Here is a 12497-nt window from a genome sequence, read left to right as displayed (position 1 = left end):
CTATAACCGGCATTCATTAAAAACAACTCCAGTGAACTCTGTAGTGTTACTCCTGGTCTAAAACAAGAAAGCAAATTAGGCCAATACATTTTCTGTGTCCCTTCACATGCTTTTAATGTTCAAAGTACTGTGCAAATGTATCAGAGTAATTTAAAAAAAATACGGTAATGTTTATAAAAGATGACTAGATGTGTGAAATTATTTTTTTTATATATATATTTTATGCAAAGACAGGATTTTGTGTAGGAATTCTCACACACCTAGATTTTGAACAGGTTTGGAGCCACACTGGAGCAGCGTCTTCTGTCACATGCAATTATATGTCCTTTGGGAAGCTTGGGCTCTAGTGAGAAATCCAGGGGAGTGTTGCAGATAGAAATCAATAGTCAAGGCAACACTTCAGATCTGCAGAGCTGAAATGCTGAGTTTTTGCATCTAGTGAAGTGGAAAATATATATGTCAACAGCAGAGATTTCTGTTAACATCAGTATTATTGCTCTCTGCAACTGTACATTAAGGACTGAGTAGATTTACGATAGCGTGATGGCAAGACAACTTAAACTACTACAGATTAGCAGGGAGATGGCCTGAAATGGGAGTAAGTGCTCCGTTCAGCAAATGCTCTGAAACTTGGCTATGTCATAGCTGAAAACCCGAAGAAAAAATAGCACCACAAGATGATGAACATCTTGACACAGAGATGAGGAAGTTTTAGCAGGAGGTAGTGTTGGTCCAGTCGGTCCAGGTGCAGAATAAAACCATTTTCTGCCCTTGATGGCTGAGGGGGGCTGTGGAAGTGCCGGAGTGCTGGAGAGGGAGTTCGTTGTGGAAGTGCTGAATTATATTTATCTGCGTTAGGGAAGAGGGTTTAGACCACCAAACGCTCACTGGGCAGTAGCCGCTCAGCCTTATATCAGCCACGTGTGAACAGACACATCTTTTGCAGGTGTGAGAAAACACCGAGGAAATTTAGCTTTTGCTAGGGAGGTAGCTGGTGACTCAACTTTCTAAAGTAGTGGAGACGGGGGAAACTTTCCAAAGGGAATGAGGAATGGCTCAGGCTTTTCCTATATTTCATCAGGAATTTAGGAATGAGCCTTGTGAGGTAGAAAACATCCCCAAACCCCACATATTTGCTGCATGAAAAGATCTTTTCGAAGTTGAAATGGATTATTTTTTTTTGCATTTAAATGAGATTAACGTCAAAAAGTATATGATAGTTTGAGTTTTGTGTGGCTTTCAAGTAGCTATTTTGCAGACATCTCCAGAATATCAGCTTCAGAAAGCTACAGATGAAAAATGAAAAATTACCATGTACGATTCCTTGGGATAAAAATCATAGCTACTTCCTTAACTGTACTACTCTGTCAGTTTAAGAAAGCAAACTATGGACCTGCGGTAATGAGAGCTAGCAGAGCACTTCTGAAAGGTTTATAAAAGTTTCCTTCTGAAAAATTTTAACTGTCTGATGCGCAGTGTGAGCTGCACCAGGGACCTCTGGAGAAGATGCTTGTGCTTTGGTTGAAATACTAAGGAACTTTGTGGTTAAGAGCCTTGGCATGTGACAGGGGTCAGCTCATCTTTTCCTGGTGTGCCTTTGCACCATTTGGTTATTAACACGGTTAATTTGCTGCAAAATATAGGGCTTGGGCCCTAGGTGTGCTGGATAACTAGTTCTCACGGAGTCTGGGACAGATCGGTGACCAAATAACTTTTGGAGTTTGAGTCCAAAAACTTGTTATTGGCAGCCAGTGAAGTACTGCAGGTGCTCGGTGGAAATGTGAGCTGATGTTGGGCTGTTACCAGACCTGGAAAACTGATGACATGCCCAGACATCCCTGGGGGAAGTAAAACTCAGTGTTTAGGAAATGCTGCTTAGTGTTGTCCCTGAATCTATAAATGAATCTTGATGATGCCATTTTGGGACTGTGTGTTTTAGGGAAGGTTTTGAGGTTAGTTTGTCGTTTACTAATATTCTGCCCTTCAGCAGAAATTGTGACAGATGGAAAAGCAGTTGCAACAGAACTTGCCCTTGTATTTAAGTATCATTAATGTGTGCTATAATTTCTACAATACGGGCTGTATTTGGAGACCATTACGCTTTGATTTATGAATTAGAAGTTAGAAAATAATTCATTTCAGCAAAATTCAGTTTATAGACCTGCATGGTTCATTATAGTGAAGGCTGTTGTGTTCATTATGCATCACAGAGAAACATCATTTATTTAGGACAGGTTTTTTTTTAACCAGTTAAAATACTAAAATATTTTAATAACGTCTAAAATGTCTTGAAACTGGAGATGTAGTGAGATTTATTTCTGAAGAAGTAAGCAAGTTCAAATTAGTTCAGTATGCTGAATAAACGTCTATAAAATCTGAGTACAGGTCCTGCCTAGAAACTAATCGCAGATGCTTTATTAGGGGCAGCTCTAGGTAAGTATGGGGGAGTCAAAGTACATTAAAAAGTCTCATTAATTATCTTGATTAATTTGACCCAACCACAGGACTTCATTGTTGTCCCCCTATTTCCTAGCAGTGTTTTCTGCAGTAGAAATGGACAGTACTACTTACGTTCATGGAAAGTCTCTGGTTAGAGAGTAAGTGGCTGATGGGTAGAACTTGGCATGCCTTTCTCAGATAATTTCTAAATTGAAAAAAAATGCTAATGTTTCACAGAGGGACAAAAAATGTTGATCTTTGAACTGCAGAACAAAAATTCAGGAAAAAAGTTTATTTCGGGGGCAACTGAGATTTTTTTTCAGTGTTTCAAAATGTTTCGTGTTGATTTCAACCACTTAACTTGTGTGCAACAGTAATAATAAAAAAATCTGTCCCAGAATTTCAAGAGAAAAGACTATTTCATACAAGAAAGGAAAATCTTTTACTTTCCAAATGTCTAAAAGGAAAATACAGTGTGGATGACTGGAAACTATTCTTTCCTTGCAAATCTTGTTCTGTTTGGCAGACTTGGTTTCTTTTTTGATAAAAACTATTTTAACTGAGAATTTCCTGGACTGACTACTCACAAGCATAGAACCTCCTCAGTGAGCTGCGTGGCTCCCGTGTCGGTGCGGTCTCGAGAGCTGGCTGAATGCCTGCCTGGAGGCTGGCTGGCAGGAGGATGCTCCGATGTGCTGCTCCCCAGCAAGGACGCAGCTTGGCTGATGTGTGGCCATGAGGATACGAGTTTGAAGAGGAGTTGAGAATCTAGGTTAGGGACCGGGTAATTCTTCCGCTGAACACTGAATCTGAGCGTTAGGGAAAACTGGGGACTTCAGAGGAAATTTGAAGATACGGTCATGCTGCAGGCTGAAAATACATGCAGGATTATTAGGGGGCTGGTTGTAACGATCCCCTGCACTCCCACGAGAAGTGGAGAGCAAGGATCATTTTTGATGCATATACAATGTCATTTCCCCCCATTTCTTCTCTGTTCATCGATCACAGATTAAATGTTCCACCTATGAGCCAACGCAGAGTGAACATGTTAAACCTAACAAGTCATACCAAAAGATTTTGGGTTTTGTTTTAAAAGCTTGATCCACTGCGTCAATAAATTTTGGCTGCTTTCTGGAAGCTATGAATTCTCCTGCATTATGGACTGAATAATATTCATGGTAGTGGGCTTGACTCAACTCCCTTATATCAGTATAGAGTAAGAATTATTCTGTGAAATTTAAACAATAGCAAGAGGGTAATTGGCTTTGGATCTGTGGTTTGGGTTTTTTTCTCCTAAGAAGTAATACAGATTAATTTAACAGCTTTTATGTCTTCAGAGTCTCGCTAATGTTGCTCCACAATGATGGAGGGCAAATGTTTTATTATTATTATCATCTGCTATTAGTACTATCTTCTTTGATATTAGTACTACCTTCTTTTTTTTTCATAAAGTATTGCCTAATAAAACAAGATACGATGTTTGCAAAAGGGAGTGTGATTTTTCTTTTGTTTTTATTACAGAGTAATTAAGGATCAAGGTTTTGTCTCCTTGTTAGAAGAAATCAGGTCATAATAGAGGTAGAAGCTGCTAAAGCATGTGTGTCTGAGAAAGCCAGCAACTGTTATCCATGTGGGCCAGTGAAAATGAGAAAAAGACCCTGGCCTTTTGCTATGTCATGGAAAAATACAACACAGGTCACTATAGATCAATTAAATAGACATAATTTTACTTGATGTAGTGGTTTTTTTTTTTTTCTGATTTGGCTTTAACCTATAAATCGGGAAGTAGATTTAAGCTCTGTCATTATATTCTGCACTAACAACTGGTATGTCAAAAAGTAAAGGTAAGCCAGACCTGCTGTGCCTTGGCTGTGTTGTACCTACTGAAACTATGGGATCCATGAATATGGTAGTGTGAGAAGAAAACAGCAAGACTCTGAGGCAGGGTTGTTTCTTTAGCAAATTGCTTGGAAAATATGCTTTGGCTTCAAGGTGCAAGTGTATCATCCAGTATTAATGAGCATACCCTGTTGTAATTGCTACAGGTCAAACCCACGCATGTTGAGATGATAAACACCATGCATTTCTGCAGGGACAGTGATCACAGTAGCTGCTGTCACAAATAGGCATGAAATGACATTGGGTGTCAGAGATTAGAGCTTTGTCATTTTAATTCCTGAGTTTGCATCCCATGCATTGCAATCCTCTCCTGCCCCTGGGAACAGCAACCTGTAAGGAAGCTGAAGAGCTAATACTGAACTGAATGTGTACATTCAATATCAAGAGCTGCCATTTAAAATAGCCTTACCATTCGTACGCAGGTTTATTATACTTCAGGCTTGCAGCTTCGGAGTCTACCAGCTATTACAGTCTAACACCACCTCACAAATAAATTTTGTGGGCATAATTCTGGCCAAATAATGAACAGCAGCAGTCACTCCGAGTTCAGGGTGGTCCAAGTAGCTTCCTAAACCAAAGCAACAAGAGCAGGCTGGGTGTTGATTCCAAGGATGCTTCCTGATAACCTTTTCTGGTGGATGGGCCATAGAGGTAGAACTACTTTTTACGATAGGTTCTATTTTTAATTGTTGAACAGCACTTTTACATCCTATAAGAGCAGAGGTGGGCAACCTCCTCTACTTTTATGTCAGGTGTATACAGTGTTCCTTTTCCTTTTCTGTCTGTTTGAAGTTCTAGGGAAGACAGATCTGTAACTTCACTCTTATGTGAGCTGGAGATGGAGATGATAAGTGAAAATAGAAACATCTCTCTCCTGGGGAGTGCCAGAAGCAGCCTGGTGCTCTCTTTGGAGCAGGGTGTCTCTGAGTGTCTCTTTGGGCATCATTCAGAGCACTACTTCTGGGGGAGATTTCAGTTTGCACAAGGTAACCCCAAGCAGTCAAACAATAAAATCTGCCTGAGCTCATTCTTTCTGTTTCCTCTCTTAATGCTCCTTTGCAGCCAATTTCTTACCTATCTCTTGGTGGAAAGAGATTCAGCTTCTCGTTCTTACTATCCAAAGTGAAACAAATCACCCAGTCCATCCCCACCCGGCTTTCACAGGCTGTGTTTGTAATTACTGCTTCCATTCCTTTCGTCTGGCTGTTTTGGAAGGAAATATTAAATCATTCTGTTTGGGAGGCAGAAATGTTAAAGCTGTTTTTGCCAGCTTGGTGTGCTTTGTGTGCTTTCCCATGTCAGATTCCGACGGATATAAGTTCACCTGTCACCTGCCTGGTGAGCTGCAGGGAGGGAGGGATGCTCTGTCTTACCACATTGCCTGTCTCAGAGTCTCCCGGATTAAGTGAAAAAGAAACATTTCGTTTCTGTGATCCTCCAAGTTCTCAAATATCACCAAGCTGGAAAGATCAAAGCAAATTATAAGCACTCGCTCTGGCACAACTGTGTTGTGGGCAAAGAGCACGTCCTCGGAGCTGCATTGCTCCAAGAACTGCCCCATGACCACAAAATGCTAGTGTGGTCTCTGATTCCCTTCTTGCACCGCAGCAGGAGCGATCAGCTGGTATTTTACTGGGTACAAATTGCTTCCCCTCACCGTGCCTTCACTGTCCCGTTTCTAAGCCTGGAGCAAACTTCACGCTTGCCTGTATGAGTGTGGGCTGAATGCAGGATGGAGGCTTAATAGCCCCACTGTGAACCCTTTGGTTCTTCTGGTTCACCAGAATAAGGAGAAGAAAAAAAAAAAAAAAGTGATCTTAAACATCCTCATTCCTGTATAAACACACAGCTGAGTTGCAGCCTCTTCATCTCTCATGTGAAATAGATTGTGTAACAACCATGGAAGGAAACGGTCACTTTAACCATGAGTACCTGAAAGATATATGGCATTAAAAATAGTGGTGGTAGGGGATGCTGTGCAATAGAGCAGGCTTTTAAAAGTTGGAACAACTTGTACATCTGGGACTAGAGTACAAAGAGGATAAGTTTCAAGGTTTTAAAATTTTGCTGCAAGGACTGAACACAGATCTAACAATGCCAGTGAAAAATAAAGTGATTTTTTCTCACTGAGGAAAGCACAAAGTGCTCCCTAGCAGCTCGGCCGATGGGGGTGTGTGCTGGGTTCCCTTAGACACAGCAAATTTGCTGTTACTTGAGTGGTTAAATGTTCAGCAGCAGCCTGTGCCTCAGACTGGAGCACAGGGAAGACCCATGCATGGGGAGATGAGGCAGACAGGGTTATATTTCATTACTGACTTGTTTTTTAGGAAAATTAAAGCTAACCCACCATGTTAGATTCACCCAGTCCTTGTTGCCTGCTATTTAATGCTTGCAGAACAGTGCACTCACCCACTTCATCCCTATAAAAAAAAATAAATTATTTGCACTTCTTTTTTTTGCTTAAATTGTTCTAGAAATCTAAATTAAGTCTAAAAAAGGAGGTGATGAAAACGCATGCAAGGAGGATACAGAGAAGAGAAACTTTTTCCCATTATATCAGTGATCAAAGCAATATAGTCTGGCTATCTGCTATAAAATTATTCCAAAAGCAATTGAGACCACTTCCTTTCCCACGGCAGATGTCAAGGTTATTTGTCTCAAGTGAGACTGGTCTATATTTTTTATAAGAGAGTGAAGTAATTGATTTTAATTAAACCCTGCTGTACTTGGAGCATCAATTAGCTCATTAGCTATTTTCCAATGAATCCATCCTTTTCTAAATGTCTTATGTCATCAATAAGAAGGAAATTGTTTGTTTTCAAGTTATTAATTTAATTTATTAAACACCTTTTTTATAACTAAGGATCTTTATTTCTGTCTGCATAGACTGAAACTTATTCAAGTGAATCTATGCTTTGGCTGTTTTAAAATTATTTTTAAATGCCTAGTGGCAACATTTAAAATCCCTAAGATAAAAATATGTTCCAAAAGTTGCCTTATGCGATGTCTCTGGTGGCACCACTAACATATAGCTTACAGGAAAGCTTTGAGCTAACAAGGTAATTTCTCAATGCAAGGTTTTATAAGGTTTTAAAGGCTGCAAGACTATTGCCAGCTCTCTTTTAAAGAAAAATAAAATCCACTACAGTTGATCATTTTCAGAATTATTTGCAGGCAGACTTTTTTCAGATGGTTTCTCTTGGCATTCGCAAGATTAGGTATTCATTACTCCTGACGGGGTGGCTCTGTAGCAGGTCTTTCCTCAGCAGAATTCATTGTCATTAAAAAGAAAAGTGGGGAGCATTGTGGTTGCAGTGAATGTTCCTGAAACCTGGCTCTAAGCAATCCCAACATACTGATACTGATCTTTTATAATAGACATCTTTATTATGAAATCCCAGCTGACGGTGTAAGGATGAGGATGGGAGGGATCATTGGTACTTACCCTATGTAAAATAGCATTATGGTTAAAGAACTTGTCAAAGCCATGCCTGACCTTCCTTGGCAGGGGAGGGAGTCAACCCCACACTCATTTTCCAGAACCATGCACTAACCACCACGCAACTGCTTCGGTTGGCTTTCTTGTGCATTCCCTTTTCAACTGACCACCGAAAACCCTCAAAGCTATCGGCATTTGGGATATTAAGGAACAGCAGCAAACATTCAATACGTAGAGTCTGAGGCAACATAAGCAATAAATGTGAACTTTTTGAAAGGTGAAGCTGTAACCGTTATATTCCCTGCATTCAATTTATACTCTTGCCAGTAGCAATCTGATTTCTTAGTTGGTAGTCATTTTATGTTCCTCCATGAATTTTGCTGGTGGTAATTTTCTCACTGGATTGTGATCATCTAAACGCTGTACTTGTGTGCGGGAAAAAAATATTTTTAAAGTTACACTACCACATAATTTCAATTAGTTTGGAGACGTCATTAATTGGTTTACTTTAAAGTAGTGCTTTTCAACAGATTTCATTTAACATATCAACAATTCTGACTTCTTCTCCTCCATTTCACCTCATCCCTTTCAGTGATTCATTTCTCATATTTCCGTGGGTCCGTAATCCTATCATGCAGCCCACCTTTTTTCTCACCTGGCTTTCTCTTCTCTCTATGATTTTATTCTTCTTTTAGTGATTCAAAGTTTGAGGCTTCAAAAGATTTTTAGGAAAAAAAAGAAGTGGGGGAGTGGCGAGCTAAAAGAAAATGATACATCCACAGGCAATTGTGAAGGAAGGTTTGGGGAATCTTTCAAACTTGCTTTTGCAGTTTTTTAAAGGTTAAAAGTAAAGCAGCACAGGGCTAAGCATCAGAGAAAAGCTCATAAGGTTTTGCTGTTCACATGAATGTAGTTTTGAGCCTACTGGCTGTAATGCTGCCAGTTTGGTCAATTCTTAACGCACCTGTGAATCCCAGCCCATTAGGCTGAAGGAGTCGTGACCACAACATACGGCACCCAGGCATTCCAGTCCCCAACAGAACTGCCGTTTGTCAGCAGCTATTACAATAAACAGTGACTTGGAAGCAAATTTTTCCACCCCCCAGAAGTCTGAACATCAGCATCCTTTCCCCTCTTTCCTGTAGCATCCGATGTGGGAAGTTTATTATTTGTGGCTCTTCAGTTCTGGTGGCTGTTCTGTGGTTCCTAAGAGAAAGCTACGTGTTCAGTGGCACTTTTCCCCCAGATTCTGAATAAATTATGGCTGTCAGCATCTGGGGACTGAAGCATTTTTGATTCATGGCAGGATGACAGAAAAACCTGTTACCTATGTCTGATTCATTTCACAGCTCAGTGAGGCCACAGGTAGCTATCCTGCAGGGTGCCATTCAAATGACACCACAAAGCACTAGATTACATGCCAAGGATGCTTATTAAGGAAACAGCAAAATACTTCCACAAACAGAAGCTCAGGCTGAGCTGCAAGACAAAGTTTGAGAAAGCACAGGGAAAACTGGATGGGTAGCCAGGTACAGCCCGGTTGGCTCTCATCATCATTAATCTGAAAGTACTAAATCATTGCAAATTAAAGATTAAATGCCTTTTTGTTGTGTGACGTAAGTTCAATGAGTAGAAATAACAAAAGTTTCAGCAAACACTGTTCCCCTCTGTAGCAAAGAGCTTCATCTGTCATGAAATTTTGCCAGAATATCCAGTAGGATGAGCAGACAGTTCAGTAACGGTGAAGTCCAGAAGCAAAAGTCCTTTATTTTCTCTGTGTCTCTGGGGAGACGAGGTGTATGGTTTGTTCCTTTCATTTCTGCAGATCATCAGCTGTATATGCAATTAGAAGTCCTTGTCTACTTGTGTCTGATCTGGAGTAAAATCTGGGAATTTTCACTGTTGTTTACAATGGACTTAAAATAGACACTAAATACCAGTGAAACCTTTGGGTTTTAGAGCAATCTAGCTGTTTTCACTGGAAACTGAAGGATTGAATTCTGTCATCTGCTATAATCTTTTTCATCTATTTTGGAGTTTTTTGATACACTACTATTGTCTGTTATTCTCACAGTGTAGTAAATCATGGGTAGCCCTGAAGTCATGCTTTTGTTACAAAGAAGTAAACACCTTTCTGTAGGAATAATTCAAAACATAATATATAGTTTTGCTGACCATGCAGAAGTGAAGCTGATTTAGAGATGGAAGAGAGATACTGCTAATGAAGAATATTGACATTAGAAACATTCGTGTAAAGTCTTTTGACGTTGACGCTGTTGATCATCGTGCTATGTTTTCAAATAAATTGTATCTGAATTAGGGGTGTAGGTTATATTAAACCAATTCAAAGTGAAAGGAACAATATGCTTCCAGTAGCATCGCACCCACATCGTGAACACATCGGTCTTGTAGGAGAAGCAGCTTTGAGAAGCCTAATGCAAGACAGTTCATACCTCTGAGGTTCATCTCAGGCTTTACGCATATTTAGCTGTAGTTTGTGTGTTGGTTTGTTTGTTTGGGTTTTTTTGTTTGTTTGTTTGGTGATATTTCAAATTATGTATTTATTTATATGAGCTAGAAACAGTTCTTACATAAAATCTAAATTCTTTATCTCATTGAGTGGTTCTACCAGACAAAGCTCTAACACTGTTTATGCCCTAACTTGCGTCTAAGAACATCTGAACTAAGACAATGTGACAAACAACCATGCAAGTTTCATTGCTTACAACTGCATCTGTTCACCTTCAGATTCATGTGTGGACTCAGACAGGTGTACTCTTATCTGCATGTGAAATAAAGTTTAAGCAATTAACTTCAAAAACAAGCTGTAGCATCAGGAGAGAGAAAATTAATTGACATGGGCCAATTGAGTTGGAAGAACTTAAAGACCTGGGGAAGAAACACTGGTTTGTGTTTCAGCCTGAGTAAAGCACATTTTTTTGGGTTAAAAATGTTTTCTTATGAACTTCATAAAAATGGACAAACCAGAGCGCCCACAGCAGAATATTGAAATGGTACAGTTCATGCTAAAAAGTTGGGGTGGGGGCAGATGATAATGCTTATAGGCACATGGTGACCAATACAGAAAATATAAGGAAAGCACAAACAGAAGGTTAAAAAGCTTTTCAAATGGAAGTGTCATACTTTGGCTTGAAAAATAGTATTAACAAACGCCTTTGTTTAGGCTTTAATAAAAGTTAAAATCATATGAAATCTACGTTGAATAACAAATCTAACTACTAATTAGAGCAACTGTGAAAATCTCAGTTGGGAGAGCAAAAAGAACCAAAACTGTGATTTTGCTGGTGAAACACAACAGCAAAGCTGAAGTGCAAGATGGTGCCCCAGGGGGAGCATTGGTTCTGTCCCTGCGCCGTTGCATATGGTGCTGCAGTCACACATCAAGATGAAATGCGGTGAATTGAAGTCAAGCATTTGTCTGGCAGTCTGCACGATCTGATTGCAAAGACTGATTAGGGATTAAATCCTTCTGACAACTGAATCACTTAATAACAGAGGTTTCATAAGGTGGAAGGCTCCAGGCAATTGGGCTGTGGAACAATTAGTTTTTCTTTTGGTAGAAAAACAAAAATCAAAAAGCATTGAAAAGCCCCACAGTATTTATTGCAGGTAATTTATTTTTCTTTTGCTTATTTGAAAACTTACCTTCCTTGCAAAATTAAGCATTGACCTTAAAAATAAAGCATATGGAGGGGAAGAAGGAAGCAAGTGGGCAGACAAGGGGCACATTGAGTTTTAACTGGCTTCAAAATGCATTGAAATGATTTCTCTGAGAAAAATGCTGTCACTTCTTAGCAATTGTTGGAAGCAGTTCAGAGGTGTATTTTATAATATTTAATGCTTAGAAAAAGTTGACATCTACCGAACTGTGATGTGCAGAGTAGAGAGAGAAACAGGAACCAGTCTCCAGAAGCTGAGAAATTTCTTGAAAGGACAGTCTGGGGTTCAGATTTATAGCTAGACCCTCTTTTTAGGTTTGAACTATGTGTGATAACTCACTGTAATTCCTCCTTATTAAAGATTCCTTGAACTTATGCTTCCTCACAGAAAGTCAGAAGAAATGGAAGGAAACTGCCTTTCAAATTTGAAAGCATCAGTGACAGCAGAAATCAATCTGTATTTGCACGTTTCTGAAAATAAACTCCACAGTTTAAGCCATGCTTGATTGTCAGTGTGTTCTCAGTGTATTTTTCCCTTAGGTCCAATTAAGACTGAGCTAATTAATCTAGAATTATGCCAGCATTACCAAAATAAAGTGATTGTTTAGAATAACAAAGCTGGTAATTAGTGTAATCCTAGAGATAATGTTAGCATCAGCAACAGTGAGTACCTCTGTAGTACAGCCAAATTGGGATGATCTGGAGATGCCTTGCTTTAGCAGTATTGTCTTGACTAGCTTTGCTACTTTGAAGTTCATCTGGTGGTCCCCTCTCCCTCCATCTTGAACAACCACAAGCTCTTCAGATCTGTAACTGCAGCAGCTTTGCTTGAGCCAGCCTGGCCAGCTGCAGGTGATCAGCCCTTGTGTTTCGCAGCAGTCAGACTGGTGTCAATCGGGGAGCCAAAAGTTTCATCGAAACACCCTGATTAGCTCTGTCCCCAGCGAATCTGCTGTTCCTTCTGAGTGATTTCTCTGGGTGCCCCCCCCGTGACACTTGGCTCTGTTTTCAGCCTCCCTTCTGCACGCTCTGAACTGCAG

This window comes from Falco peregrinus, chromosome 1, assembly GCF_023634155.1.
Source record: "Falco peregrinus isolate bFalPer1 chromosome 1, bFalPer1.pri, whole genome shotgun sequence".
Lineage (NCBI taxonomy): Eukaryota > Metazoa > Chordata > Aves > Falconiformes > Falconidae > Falco > Falco peregrinus.
Note: the sequence above shows the minus strand (reverse complement) of the source record.